General features: G+C 35.0%; 1 long non-coding RNA gene across 6 annotated transcripts in view; it reads left to right on the top strand.

Moving 5' to 3' along the window:
- Window positions 1–16,166, top strand: part of LOC140833363 (uncharacterized) — a 58,121-nt gene extending 41,955 nt beyond the window's left edge. The window contains exons 4-6 of one of the 6 annotated variants that reach the window (XR_012118439.1): window positions 6,575–6,696; window positions 15,410–15,472; window positions 16,063–16,166. This is a non-coding gene — a long non-coding RNA (uncharacterized lncRNA). Of the gene's footprint in view, window positions 1–6,574; window positions 6,697–15,409; window positions 16,037–16,062 lie in introns of those variants that run through there. The other 5 variants (XR_012118437.1, XR_012118440.1, XR_012118438.1 and 2 more) reach the window with 5 other exon arrangements.
- The last annotated feature ends 643 nt before the right edge of the window (window positions 16,167–16,809 follow it).

Raw genomic sequence — 16,809 nt, 5'->3', positions numbered from 1 at the left:
CCATGACAACAATCAACAGTAGCTTGATTTGTCATCAAGATATCCATGCCAACAATACAATCAAAGTCGTTCATTGGGAGGATAATCAAAATCAGAAATACCACATTATCCTCATATATCAATACACAATTATGCACAGCTTTCTCAGACAAAATTATCTTCCCTGCTGGCGCGGCTATCGACAAAGTATCATACAATGGGGTACACTCAATATCGTGAGATGCAACAAATGCATGAGATATGAATGAATGAGATGCTCCTGTATCAAATAAAACACGTGCAGGATAATTGCAAAGCGTGCAAATACCTGAAATCACGCCACCAGGAACTTCTCTCGCCTGATCTTTGGTCATGGCGTACACTCTCACTTGGGGAGGAACTTGGGCACTCTGACCACCCGGTCCTCGATATCGTGGGACACTCGACTGCTGAAAAGATGGAACAGGAACAGCAGGTCTCGTCATAACAGGGCCACCTCTAAATCCTGGCTGGGGTTGGGAAGAAGTTGTACCCCTGTTCGGACATACTCTTGAGAAACTGCCTTCCTGGCCACACTGATAACAAGTACCAAACATACCTCGACACTGCTCGATAGTATGTTTACCCCCACAATGGCTACAATAAGGAGCAATCACAAGACTCCCTCGCTGGGATCCACTTGAACTCGAAGAAGACGAAGAAACAGAACCAGTCTTCTTGAAATTCTTACCCCTTGGACGCAATGCAGGCTGCTGAGCTGACACTGGTGGTGGAGGAGTATACTGTGGACCTCCTCGCCTGAGTCCAGCCATGGCTGCCTTTTCTCGTTCAACTGCTTCTGCGTAGCCGGTAGGCAATCCAGAAACAACATAAGTATATATAGCAGGATGCAATCCATTCACAAACCTGTTATATTTTGCCTTCGCATTCCCAGCTACATGAGGTGCGTACTTCAACAACGTAGAAAACTTTGAAGCATACTCTGCAGCCGTCATCGTTCCCTACTGCAGTTTATTGAATTCATTTTCTTGAGCAGTATAATAAGAAGGAGGGAAATACTGCTCCAAAAACTGGGCCTTGAAGACATACCACGGGACTTCAATTCCGGCCTCTTTCAATCCAATCTCAGCGGCCTCCCACCAATATTTAGCTCGGTCTTTCAACTGATAAAGAGCAAGCTTCAGTCTCCGAGCCTTAGAATATTCAACAATATTAAACAAGTGCTCGATATCTTTCAGCCAAGCCTCTGCTATTTCAGCACTCTCAGTGCCAAAGAACCTCGGTGGTTTCAGATCCTGAAATCGAGCCATTACCACATCCATGGACAATCCTTCAAATTGCCCAACTATTCTCTCAGTACTGCTACTCGCAGTTTCATTTGTGTGATCCATCTACAAATCAATGATGAATATCACAAATCAATATCAATTTCATAACATCATCATCTCATATCATCAATCTCATCAATAACATGCTTAAACTAAATCAAATAGGAGCAAGGAATACAAATAAATCAAACACAGGCACACAATTCATTTGTGCCTATTCAAGTGTACACAAGACTCAATCGAGCATTCCCAGCTATGCTCTGATACCATACTGTGTGGGGCCCTTAGCTCCTAATAGTTATTACAATACAGTCTGATTAGGTTTAATTAGTTACAGCGGAAAGCGAGTTTAAATTTTCTTTACAATGAGCCCAAATCATTTTATTTGAATACTAAAAATAGTATTTCATCTCACATCATAAACATGTCCACACGTAATCAAAGCCAATCATATACAAATAACTCATATCCTCGGGATATGCCCCGGTATATAGATACATATATATATATATATATATATATATATATATATATATATACTGGGAACAAAACATAAAACCTCATCCCAAACTGTGACTCCTTCCAGAAGTACCCTCTCCGGCCTCTTGATATCCCGGAGTACCTGCCATTGTCCACACACAAAGACAACAACAGCCCCCCTTGGGGGTGAGCAAAGCTTCGTACGGAACAACCATCATATATACCACAAGTATCTAAACAATGATATATGGTATGCAATGAATGTATGTCGTGGGGGTATCAGGCAATATGCACATCCACTGAGCACATGTCAGAATCAAACGAATCGCTATCAAATCAATGCTTGAGCTGGCACACCGACCTCAATAAGGGATACTCGTATGATAGCGTCGACGAAGCGCCATCAAATCCCAAATCTCAAATCAATCGTCGGGGCCACAAATGTCTATGTTTAAGGGTCATGTGTAATACTCAAGCCTGGTGAATGGTACGGTTTAAGATTTCGTATGTTTATTGACTATTTGGTTAAGATTAAGTATAGTTGATGCTAAGAGTTGTGATTTATGGTTTATAGTATTGTTGGTTATATTTGTTTTGTGGTTTTATTGTAGCGTTGTTGCGATTTAATTCATGGTAATTAATATGTTGAGCCAATTGGTATGAGGCCAATTGGGGTGGTTAGATAAGATATAGAGGTGCAACTTTCTTGTTGGGAGTGTTGCCGGATTGTGAGGAGAAGTGGTGTTGTGATTCGATTTTTTTATTGCATAGAGTTTGTTGTTGGCTTCAGGTGTCAGTGCACCAGCGGTCAGTTGGCCACCGCACCCGCGGTCAGAAAGGTACCGCACCCGTGGTCGCTTGCTTCAGACTTTCGGTTAATTCCAATAGGCAGAGCGCACCTGCGGTGGTCACTTTTGGATTTTTGGATGTGATTCTGTACACGCAGCGCACCCGCGGTCCAAGACATATCGCACCCGCGGTGTATGAACAGTAGAAGCGTGTTTTCGAGATTTAAGTGTTATATTACATGAGTTGGTTCACTTTTCCTCATTTCCTTCCCAATTCTATCGGTCTTTCTCTCAAGGGGAGACTAGGGTTTCTTCATTCCTTTCATTTCCTTTCTTAGAATGAAGCTTATTGTTGGGTATTTGAAGTGAGAACAAAGTCATTGTTGGTTCTAGGAGCTAAGGTAAGCTTGTGGCTTTGTTTATTCTCGGATTATGATGTTGGGAAATATTGGGTTTGTTGAATGTGTTGGTTTTATGGATTTAATGGTATGGTTGTTTTATTATTGGGTTATTGATGGTGTAATACATGGTTTATTGTTGTAGGAATTCAACCAAGGGTTTAGAATCAAGGTTTCATTGGTTGTAAGTGGAATTCATTTCCTTGTGCTCACATGTTAATATATGTATTGTGTTTCAATGGTTTTAACATGTTATTCCCTTTCATTTCATTCATGCTATGTATTAGTACACTTTGTTGTATATTAGAGGCAATTCATGTCTCAATTATGTTAAAGGGAATACAAAAGAAAAGAGTATGCAAAGTTTTTGGTTTTATGCCTAAAAGAGAGTTCAAATGATTTATTGGATTGATAGATATATAGTCAGAGATTGCATGCAATTAGTTGATCAACGACCATAGGCTTATATCCCAACAGATTATCGATTCATATCGATGGGATATAGGTACAGAGACAGATATACTATCTAGATATCAATCCATCAGAGAAAAGAGAAATATCATCGTTATTGTTATTCATGCTATTATATTTATGTTTCAGAGTTGATGGTATTTTATGTTTTCAAAGTTATATTTTTCAGAGTATGCTATGTATTCGCTGCTATGTAAGAGTTCCACTTGCTGAGTTTTATACTCATTTCAGTTATTTCATGTGATGCAGATAAGAGCGACGAGCCGAGACATTGATTGGGGCTGGAGTCATATGCATATAGAGAAGGAAGGAAGAAGGCTATTTTGATAGAATTTTTGGACATGATCACAAAAATGATATTTTGTATTTTGTTTAATCATTTTATTGATCATGTATATATTTTTATATATATTGAAATGTATTTTGAATCTTTCTTCCATTTTAAAGAAAATTTTAAATTCCGCTGTTATTTTATTAAAACCGGTCGAGGGTGTCACATCATGTAATACCAACCATAGAATTGTGTTCACAAACCCCAGAATCCAATCAAATCATATCAGGGTATCCAAGGATCATAGCTCAACGTGCATGTCATGTATCGATATATGCATCAAACGATGTGTGTTAACAAAACATTTATTTTATACATCGATATTCAAATCTCAATGTCATGTATGCCACATAAACTCAACAAATAAGGCATATAGACACATATTATCAATCCAATCAGTCAAATCAATCCAACATATATCATATAATACAGATACATGTCGTATGTTACCCGGTCGCAACATAACTCAATTCTTCGTTCCAATCGATGTAGCTTTAAGATATCAGTATAATACTTTATCTACATCAATAACATACTCATTCCAATCAATAACATAATCCAAAATCATTAATATAAGTTTCAAATATCTTTTTAAACTTCAAAAATTCATATCAAATCATAATCATATCATAATTCAATTCCAACTTCGAATATGAGTTTCTTGTCGGTTATTCTACTACATATAAGAAATTCAACTTCAAATACATGCTATTCCAGCACTTTGATATTTAGAGCTGCTGGAACCAGAAGAAAATTACCTCAGTCAGAAGCCCTCGACGCGAAGATCACAAATACATAATTTGTTTTGCGTTTAGACACCGTTTCGAAGTCGATTTGGACGGAAGAAAATCGAATATCTCGTGTCTCTCGAATTCTCTGAAATGTATAATGAAGAAAACGAATGAAAGAACTCATTCTTATCTCCACCGCCTACGCGCTCGGGCGGTAATTCTCGCGCCCGAGCGCGAGACATTCTGTCCCCGATAAATATATGTACCGCGCTCGGGCGGTCAAAGATTACGGCTCGGGCGCGGAGGGTTCTGTCCGCCTAACAAATGCATCGCGCTCGGGCGGTCACAAACTACCGCTCGGGCGCGAATTGTTCTGCCCGAATACAAACTTTACATACCTTGGCGCTCGGGCGGTCATTTTCTACCGCCCGGACGCCACACGTTCTGTACAAATATAAATTTTTTGTACTAAATTGGCGTGCTGCTTCTCCACTCGAGCTCTTACAACGTTAATTCATATTCAATATTCATTTTTTCAATTCCATTGTCATGATATACATCAAATACATAATCACATGACAATTTCTTAAATTATCGATAATCACATAAGATTTACGATAATATGATACACGGTCCTTATAACATTAGTTTGTATGACTTTACTTTGAACAAGTTTTTTTACCTCGGATCATGTTGTAGATATCAAACTTGATCTTGTAAATTAAATAAAATGAGGCATAACTTGTTGTAGTATTTTGTCACTTGTTTATGAGGACCTGTTCAACTTTAAAAATATATATATATTTCGACCTAGATTATTTAATTGATCCAGTTAATCTCAAAGATGATTTAATAAGATGAATTAGCGTCCGGGTCCCCACAACACTCCTCGTGGGAACGATACTTTACTCAAATATACTAAAACTTGACAACCGAGCGCTCGCGAGGGAAAAATACGCAACAGTTGTTCAACATAGACTTCTTTTTGCAATTAACCATTAAACAATGCACTCTTAATACCCATTTGATATACTTTGGAATTCTTGCAATCAAGAAACATTCAGATGACTTCCTGTCTAGCTACTGATGCATTTGTTTTATCATAATCAATTATTTCCTCTTGCCTGAATCTTTAGGCAAGTAGTCTTGCTTTGTTCCTTACTACAATTCCATCTTCATTTAGTTTCTTCTTGTACAGACATCTTGTATCTATAACTAATTGATGAGAAGGTCTTGGAACTAAGTCTCAGATATGATTTCTAGTAAATTGAAGCTCTTCTAGCATAGCATCAATCCAACTACTGTCAGTTAGAGCTTCATCAATCTTTTTAGGTTCAATTTTAGAAATAAATGCAGCATATAAAAACTAATTGATCATCTGCCATCTAGTTCTTATACGGACAGTTGGGTTATTTATTACCGATCCAGGTGGATGATTCTTGTTCCATTTGTAATATGGTTTATCATTGTTGTTATGTGGAATTTGATCATTAGGGTTTACGTCTGTTGGGTTCTGCTCAGTTGAGTTGTCATTAGTTTGGTTGACATCAGTTGAGATCTCATCAGATCTTTGTGCATCAACAAATTTCTCAACTGGAACTTCATCTTGTTCAACTGATTGATCAAACAGCTCATCCTCTGGAGATAGAAGTATCATTTTGTTGATGTAACACTTATCTTCACTTTCATCCTCCAGATTGATCTCTTCAAATGGATTGGTCAGTTCAGCTGGATCAGTTGACTGGTCAATTGACACTGTTTCATCAAAAAACAATGTGCATAGATTCTTCAATGTTTAAAGTTCTTTTGTTAAATAATAGATAAGATTTGATAATTGAAGAATAACCAATAAATATACCTTTATATGACGTAGCATCAAATGCAGTCAGATAATTTTTACCATTTATGTACATAAAACATTTGCAACAAAAAATTGAAGTAGGATATCAAATGTTACTTGTCATGCCATATCTCATAAGGTGTTCATGTTTTTTGTTAGTAATTGAATTTTTTCTGAGTAAAACATGCAGTGATCAATGCCTTACCCAAAATCTGTGAAAAATTTCAGAATCAACAAGAATTGTTCTGGCAGCATTTTTAAGGGTTCTATTCCTTTTCTCAACAACTCCATTTTGCTGAGGTGTACTAGCTGCTGAGAACTCAACCTTGATTACATGATTTTCTTAAAAGGTAGACAAAGTTTGGTTGACAAATTCATTTCTTTTATCAGATTTGATTTTGTCAATTCCTTTTGAATTTTCATTTAGAATTCTTTTGAAAATCTTTATCAGTTAAGCAACATTTTGGTCTTTTGATTTTAAAACGATTACCCAAGTAAAAAATAAGAAATCACTAACAATAACTAGAGTGTATTTTATTCTCTCTAAAATAATGACCGGGATAGGATCAAACATGTCCATAAGAAACAATTCTAAGCTTTGGGTTGATGAGTTACATCATTTTTTCTTAAAAAATGACCTAACTTGCTGTCCAAATTGACAAGCTGAACAAACTGTCTTTGAAAAATTCAGTTTTAGGGAAACCAGTGACCAAGTTATGTTTGTTCAGATTGGCAATGACCTTGAAATTTGGACGATTTAACTTCTTGTGCCACAAAAAGTTCTTTGGTAAGTTTTAAACAATGAAGCACACTGGTCCACTTGGTTGAGTAATCCAACTGATTTTTTATATATTTCCACATCTATCACCTGCCATTATAATGCATCTAGAAATATCTTGGATAATATAAACATGCTTATGGAACACATGTGAGTAGCCATGATAGCATAGTTTGTTTATGTTATGCTTATGGAACACAACTAAGTAGCCATTATAGCACAGTTGGTTTATGCTAATCAAATTGTGTTTAAGATTTTCAACAAGTAATATATCTTCAATAATAATGTTACCATAGAAAGCTATATTTACCCATGGATCTACCTTGAGAATCATCTCCAAAAGTATTATTAGGTCTAGTAAATTGAGTTAGTTTAGATAGCAGTTTAGCTTCACTAGTCATTTGCCTTGAACATCCACTGTCCAAGTACCAAACCGACTTCTTGATTAGTTCAGTTCATGTGCTCTGCAATCACAAACGAAGAATAACTCTTAGTACCCATAACTATTTGAGTCTGGGAGTGAATAGTCACTTTGAAACCCAAACTTGGATCAGTTTAATTGACTGACCACTTGTTGTGTTCCAAATAGGTTGTGCATATGTATGTGTTGTGTGTTCTGTGTGTAGCATATACAAAATTTTGTTTAGCCCTCCCAAATTCATTGATTTTCATGTATCTTTTCGGAACAAAATGTTTGTTAAAGTATTATTTAGGCTTGCATTTCGCTATGGCTAGCTAAACTGGTTCAGTTATGTTTCTAATTTGGCTTAGCATTGGAATTCTCAGGCACATAACCAACACCAAACTTTAATCTTTTACTCATATTTTCAACATGCTTTGCAACTTGAGGAATGGGTTCTTTGTGTTCATATACCAAACTGGATTTAACAAAATGAATATACTTTCATTTGCACATTTCCAATTTTGATTAATACTTGTCATAACAATGCTTTGATTGTTGTGGAAATCGATATCAATTTTATCTCCAAATGGTTTCTTCAATTCTTGCATTTTAGTTAAGAAAATAAAAACTCGTTCCAAGATAAAACTAGTTCAGTTAGCTTTATATTCTCAGATTGTTAATCTTAGTTGACAAACCAAATAAGTGCAAAAAGAAGCCAAACTAACATATTAGAACAATTCAAATAATGGTTTGGATATGTAAATTGAATGCTACACTGAAAGTAAAATGTACGCAAATTTGTTTTTGGAAGTTCGAATAGCTGAAGCTCCTGCATCACCTCTTCTTTCTTTGGAAAGGCTCACACTAGAAGGCTTTGATCTTTATAGGTAATTTTTAAAAACTCAGTTTAGTTTGGACTTAATACTGCCAAACTAAATTCATAGTCTACTCAATTGAACGAAGAAACAATATACAAACTGTTCTCGAATACAATGAATTATCCTAGCACTTAATGTTCCTCAATGATCAGGTAAAATTATTTGTAAAGTGTGCTCAAATAATTAAATTTAGCTCAAATACTTGAAAGCTTGAATGTTTGGATCTTCGTAAACGTCGTAGAGCTTTACCAAACTGTGGGGATCCGGACGCTAATCATCTTTTTAAACATCATTGGGACTAATTAGTCAATTATAGTAATCAGGGTCTAAATTTTTTTTTAAAATGCGGAAGGTAATGGAATCAAACTCCTATACATATCAGTATAAAAGTATAAATCTGATAAAATATACAATCATACACAGCTCAGGTTTAACAACTAACTATCAAGTGTTTAAACCCTATCTCTAGTCCAAGTCCGAAATCACCACTCTAATCTCGATCTGTCTTCACCTCTGTGACCCTGTACCTGTCCCACCTGTTGTCATGCACACATACAAACAAGACAACAGCCGGATAACTCCGGTGAGATATAAATATCTCAGTATAAACAATGTATTAAATGCAATCATATAAAACATATATATAAGCATAAACAAACATCAAAACATGTATCTAGTCTGACTACATGAATCAATGACTCGTAATCTAATCTTATCTTATCTCAAATCTAGGGATCCCAATCTAATTTAGACTTTGGTATGCTGTATCGAGTGTCTGAGATAGACGTCGATCTACATCTAAGGCTCTTCGATACACCGTAAGTCTAGAGTCTTATCGGTTCTGAGAAAGACTCGACGGTTCTGCCCTAGCTAGGCTGATCTGCCCTAGACTCGGACTCTGACTTTGTTCTAAGTCAATAGATTAACATATCAATCTGATAATCTGCAAATATCAATGCAATAAAATAAAGTATGTGATTTAGGGAAACTCAAGTCAAACCTAACTCGAGTTGTACAATCCCGAATCAACATTTATTTATACCTTTCTTGCTGTCGATCTGATACAATCAAAGTCTTGATTCAAAGTCTGTCACTGTTCAATCTGGCAATGACAATACCAATATTCTGTATCAATATTCTAATCAAATCACAATGTCTCTGTTTTATCAAATTCTGACAGTATAACAGCACAATCTTGCGATACTGATAATACTATATCAGTCTATATCAATTCCAAACATTTACAATCAACCACCGTACAAATCTGATATCAATTCTAGTCAATTTCTTTCTGAAATTCATAACAATTCCATATTCAATCCGTTTCTTAATCTGACTTCGATTCTACGCTGTCTAACATGTCAAGAACAACATATATGAGTTCCATTCAATTCTGACAATATCATAATTCCAAAACGTAGTAAAACTTACGTCCAGTTGTAGTCTACGTTGCTAGGAACTCGATACCGAAGTCGGATTCAAAATCAGACGGACGGATTTCTCGCAGAAAGCGTAAGGATTTTCTCCTTTCTTTTTCAGACCCTTTTCCAGATTGTTCAATGCTTTTTCGAAGGGATTCATGCTATATATACTCGTGCATGCATGCTAAGAGGTGTCTTCATTTTTCGCACAACACGTCGCACCGCGGGTGTGGTAGATGTTAGACCGCGGGTGCGCTCATGCTTCGGCAGTCTTATCTATTTTCTAAAATTCCACGACCGCGGGTGCGGTCTTGTTCTCACCGCGGGTGCGGTCTCAGTTTTTCAAAAATTGCTACCCTACTGGACATGCACCGCGGGTGCGGTGTCTTCCTAAGCGCGGGTGCGGTGTTGCTTCGGCAACACATGCTGAAATTCAAAATAAATAGCCGCACATTCTCTTAAATCGTGTCTCAGTTGGCCCTTTCGTAATCACGTTAAATTATAAGTCAATAATCCTTGATTAACAGTGATTAATTCTCGGGCATTACACAAACTGAACTCCTTATCAATTTATAGACTCCAAATCCAATGGTCTCGAGTTTCAAAAAAGATAAGTTCCAGATAATAGTGTATGTTGGCTTGCCTTTTGTCCACGTCGTCATCCTCTGACATCAGTACAAAATGTAGTGTGGTTTTAGCAGAGTACCGAAAAACTTATCAAATAATAAGTTTATCCATATGGTGTAAACCAGTGTCCTTAAAATGAATGATGATCTCTTAAACTGAACTTGATAAAATGTGCTATGATGTAATTCAGTTTAGGTCCAAGTCAGTTTGGCTTGACTTATCCAGTTACGGTAAACCAATTTAGCTTGTGTACATAGTAAGTTCCGTTTGGTTCGGATTACTCAGTTTTAGTTTAGTTCAATTTAGCTTATATCATTTTAGTCTTAAAAAATTTTGTAGCCCCAAAACATAAATTATCCAATAATGTTAGAAATACTTATACAATCAAGGACTAAATTCGATCTATATACGCATAAACATACTTCGTAAAGATCGATATGTGTAAATTTAAACGAAAATAAATTCTAACATTTAGGTATTAATGTTGAATTTGAGGTTGTAACTGAATAGATCCTACGCACACTGAAAACATAGATCTTCTATTTTTTTGTAGTTTACGAGATAGTGTATTTCAGAATAATTAGAAACCTTGTATGCCACTATTTATAGGTATTCTCTGTCCATCATCAAGAGAGTTTGAATTGATTGTTACTTATCTTGATGATATTTATTCAGGATGTTAAATCAAATCTCAAAATATTTATCGTCTTAATCCAGATAATAATATTGATTTATCTTCATTTTAATATAATTTGTCTGTCATATTTATCTTAAAAAATATGACCAAAATTAAATTATATAAAATAATCTAACATTCTCCCACTTGGTCTACATATTTCGAATGAATCGAATAATCAAGAAATTCATCATAGTCCAAAGTTAAGAAACAAATACATGAATTATGATGATAGATCCTCTTATACTCAGTATTATCTTCCATGTATTCATATTTCTTAATATAACTTAATGAATAAGACCAATGTTTTACTTTAAGTCCAACTTATTTGAAATTTTCTCAAAATAACTTAATATGTATATAATTGAATGAGTTTCATAATCAAAACAAAATGTATATACCAAAATTATTTGAGGAACCAAGTTCATCATTAATTATCATATTATCCTTAAACATCTTAGTTTCTATGTATTTAGGTCAGAAGATCATTAATTCGGTAATAACGTGTTCATTGGCCACTTCATTTTTCTAAACACATTCTCCAATGTCTAAAATACTTTATGTCGACATACATAATTCAACAACTGCTTTAGTCACAAAGACTACAACTAAATTTCTGTAATAGAGTTTTAATGGTTTAGAGATAAAATTCACAATTCTAAGCTTAAACATGAAACTCTTTAACATACACCATACAATAGTACTTCAAAATAAGAGATGAATTTAGAATCTATAGTGGAAGTGATAAAGTACTTTCTAATTGTCAATTCGTTTATACATAAACATTTAATCTTTAGTATCATGAAGGTATCTCATAATATTTTGCAGCTTTCTAGTGGTCAACGCCTAAATTACTCTGACAATTTTTCTGATAATTCGACTCTCACTAACCTTCTAATATACTTAATGACCCACAATGTACTAAAAAAAACTTAATGAAGGGAACATTCTGAAAACTTAAATGCCACTAGTATGGGGCTTGTTTCAATCTATGTAATTTTCTTAATTTTGAAATATTAAATACTAACAATAACTAGAGAAGAATCATTAAATTTTTTCATATAACATTCTTACTTTATATCACAACTGGGAATTATTGTTTTTACATCCATCGAATACAAATCTAAATCAAATGGTATATTAATGAGAGTTGAATAATCATGTTCACACATGATCTTTCCTCCGTAACAGTCCAACATCTTCTTAAACAAATATGATCAAAAACTCATTTATTGATCATTTAACCTTATGTGTGTTTTAGAAGATCTTAAATGAATCATCATGTTGAGCGATAGTGTTCAAAATTTTGTGAACTAGAAACATATCAACTATTTCCACCCCAATAGTTTTAAATTGAGCCGTTTTATCTCCTTATGTGCATGATACAATCGTGCACTTGAATATTGTAAAATTTAATAATTTAAAAAACTATATAATTAAGGTGCTTGTGATTATATGAACACTATCATACTACTCTATTGAATCCCTGATCCCAGCATAAATATTGATCTCAACGAAACCACGTGAAAAATTATCAAATCTCTCTCGTTCATTAAACTCAATTGAAGAATCATATTCGCTTTCGCACCTTATAACTATAACTTTGAATCTTGAGAATTACAAAATTAATATCAGACTAATTAACACACATAATGGTGAAAAATAAATAAAATGTTGGAACATTTCATGTTCGCAATCTTGATGTTGATGTTAACAAAACATGTTATTATGTTTCTAACATATTTACTCAAGCGTGAAGTTATTAAAACAAGAAACAAGCTGAAACTGAATTTTTCACAAACTGAATTTCTGGCAGGTTTCGGTAAATTAATTATATCTCTCAACTGGATGATTAAAATAGCATTCCTCCAATTGGAATGATCAGAAAACTCAATTTGAAACAATTTGTATTTCATGTCAGTTGAGCAAATTCGGATATTATCAATGTCTAAATGATCGCTGAATTACCGAACTGATTGCACAAAAACATCAATCAGTTGGGTATGAGTAGTTGCGGTATTTTGATCATATCTCTCAGCTCGGTTATTAAAAATGAAGCGATTCAATATGCGTTGGAAAGATAAGACGATGATCTACAAATAATATGCAAAACTTAAAGTCTGAATCGAAGTTTAAGATGCTGATAAATGATGATGAAGCTACTGCTTCTGCACACGCTGAAATCAGCTAGGCTGGTTTCAGCACACCAGATGAAACTGAACTGAACCAGCTGAAACTGAACTGAACTGAACCAGCTGCTGACCATCTGAACTTAACTGAACTGAACTATCTGCTGACCAGCTGAACTGAACCAGCTGCTGACCAGTTGAACTGAACGACCAGTTGAGTTGACAAGTTGGGAAAATGTCCAGCAAGGCAAATTTGACCGTTGCAATTCCAGAAACTGTACAGAAACTTTTCAAACGGTCATATTCTTGTATCTAACGTATATATTATTGTTGGAGCCTATAAATACAACATATTGAAGATCAAACAAGAGCTGTTGAAGAGAATTCAAAGCATGTCAATTAGCATGAATAAATCAGCTTGTTGAGAGCACAATCCCTTGTGTGAGGATACATTTGAGATGTACAATGTAAAGGATAAATTCCTCACACACAATCACTCACACATATACAAGAGAGTTGAACTTCAAAGTTTAGTTGAGTGGGTGTTCACACAAAGACGTAAAAAAATGTGTTTGTAGTCTTTGCATATGAGACATTAAAAAATATGTTGATTGTTAGGTGTTGCCTACAATCTTGAGTGCTAGGAGTTCAGTTTAGGCAGTGGGTAAGTCCTAGATGAGTGGGTTTGTACAAAGTGTTGTATAAATCAAAGTCTTCTAATGAATCCTTCCCAAGGAGAAGAAGGGGTGACGTAGGAGCGTTTGAAGTCTCCGAACATCCATAAACAAGTTCGTGTCTATTTGTTTATTGCATTCACTTATCATTTTCATCAGTTTTAAAGATGCATTGTTGAAGCATTTTATGTGTTCTTCAAATACCAAAATATTGGATACCAAGTGTTTGATAAAATGCTTCAACTAAAATATTTTTACTCATTGAAATTGCATATATTTTAAATAGTTTACAAAATGTTTAATCGGTTTCTACGAAGGATTATTTTGAGTGTATTCCGCTTGGTTTGAAAAACAAACTCGATTTAATTCATCGGTGTTCAATATTTCAAGAACCGAGCTATTGTAGATTAAAAATTACCCCCTTTATCGATCCCAACATAAAATACATGCTAATGTTACCAAATGAAATAGAAAACCATGTGTTGTAATGCCCGGAATTTGCTACGTTAATAATCTGAAATGATTTGTTAATTAATGGAGGTGATTATGAAAAGATTAATCGGAACACGGTTTGAATTCAGTATGAAAAGATGTGTGTGCGAGGATGAGCTCTCGCGCATATGCGCGACCCAGCCGGGCGCATATGCACGAAATGTCCAGAGAACCTCGCGCATATGCGCGACGTGAATCCGCGCATATGCACGAGGGTACCCGAGAGTGGGGCAAAATGATCAAGGGCCTCGCGCATATGCGCCGAATGAGGGCGCATATGCGCGAGGTGCTGTGCAGAGGACGTGCCGAGACATATAGTCTCGCGCATATGCGCCGAGTGATGTCGCGCATATGCGCGAGACGTGTTTTGCAAAGAAGTGTACCACGTTTCTCTATCATGCATTTGGTGTGTGTGTGTGTGTGTGTGTATATATATATATATATATATATATATATATATATATATTCAGTCTTTGAAGGAAACAAGAGAAAACTGGGAAAAGAAGCCAACTTTACGATTTTGATTTTAGAATTCGATTTACGAGAAATCTGTCCATCCGATTTTGAATCCGACTTCAGTACTGTGTTTCTATTGACGCAGGCTACAACTGGACGTAAGTTGTGTTACGTTTTGATATGTTTCGACATTATGATGTTGTTGGAATCGAATACACTTCATATATGATGTTCTTGGCATGTAAAACATCGTATAATCGAAACCGGATTAAAGAATGGATACCGTATGGAATTGTTATGATTTTCTGATTATATTGATTTGAAATCGGACAGATTTGGATTATGAATAAATTACAGATTATATCGGATATTAGTTATGATTTGTAATTGATGTCTGTTGATATGGTATTGACGGGGACACTGAGATTGTGCCGTTATGCTGTGATTTGAATTAAATCCAGATTAATCAGATTCAGTGTTGAATTGAGAATGGAATATTGATATTATGATTCTCGGTATGTCATTTCAGATTTACAGAGACAGTCTTGAGTTCAGAACGGTTATCGCTTCAGACTGAGACTACAAACGAAAGGTATAAGTCAATGTGTATTGGCAGATCGACTCAAGTAGGAAATACTTGGGTTTCCCTAAATCACATACTTATTATTATGTATTATCATTGTGTCCATTGATTTGATTAAAATGCCTGTTCTATTGATGTATAGGAGCATGCATTAGACGAGTAATCTTGTAACAGAAGTACCTGATAGTGGCGGGATCGCCACGGGTGCATTGCACGATGTCACAAGATAGTGTATTGATGACAGGACCACAGTCTGTGACGGATAGGTCCAGACACTGGATGTTTGGTTATATCGACGTAGATAGAATCGGAGTTTCTTCTATTATTGTTGGTCGATATAGGAATACCAACATCTGGAAATCGGGATCCCTATATTAGGATTGAGTCTAGTCTGAGTCGTGGAGTCACGAGCATTGTCGACAGTTTTATATTGATTATGTTTCAGAATTTGATACATATTGTTGTTACATGTTCATGCTTTTATGTTTATCATATGATTGCATGTTTCATTGATTTATATTGGGATTATATTCTCACCGGAATTATCCGGCTGTTGTCGTGTTTTTATGTGTGCATGACAACAGGTGGGACAGGATCAGGGTCGAGAAGATGACGAGAGATCAGGATTAGAGTGGAGACGACGGACTTGACGTTGCTGTAGATAGGGTTTAAACATTTGATAAATAGTTGTTGAACCTTAGTCTGTATTGGATGTATGTCGTACAGGACTTGTACCTTGTTCTATACTGATTTGTATATTAGTATGATCTCCATTACGTTCCGTATTTTTAAAAAAAAAAAATTAGACTCTGTTTATGATAATTGTTTTAATTGTCCTAATGACGATTAAGAGTATGATTAGCGTCCGGGTCCCCAGATGTGTCATGTTTTACTCATGTAAATCATGCGATAAATATGAATCCCTGAAATAAAAATTTCATGTAGACTAAATTTTAAATTTAATTAGATTCATACAAATTAATGATATAATTATTGTTTTATACTATATTCGTAATCTATGTGGATAAATTAAAAATAATAATTCAATATCATATCTTATTTAATTATATTTAATACAATAAAATTTCTTGTGCGATAAATTTTACTATTCAAATATAATTAATTATAATTTATATCATTTATGACCAAATGTGATTTTTAATAATTTATATATAAATTTTATTCAATTAAAGATGTTGTAGATATTAATTAATTAACTAAAATCATACGAATCACTAAGATATTTGTAATGCCCGAGAATATAATTATCATAATTTGTTATGATTTATTGATTATGAACCAAGGTGATTATAGCCGGGCCTTCCAAGACCAGATTGGGCAAAGTA

This window comes from Primulina eburnea, chromosome 6 (assembly GCF_022965805.1).
Source record: "Primulina eburnea isolate SZY01 chromosome 6, ASM2296580v1, whole genome shotgun sequence".
NCBI lineage: Eukaryota > Viridiplantae > Streptophyta > Magnoliopsida > Lamiales > Gesneriaceae > Primulina > Primulina eburnea.
The sequence above is the reverse complement of the archived record's forward strand: the minus strand, read 5'-3'. Positions and strand labels throughout refer to the sequence as shown.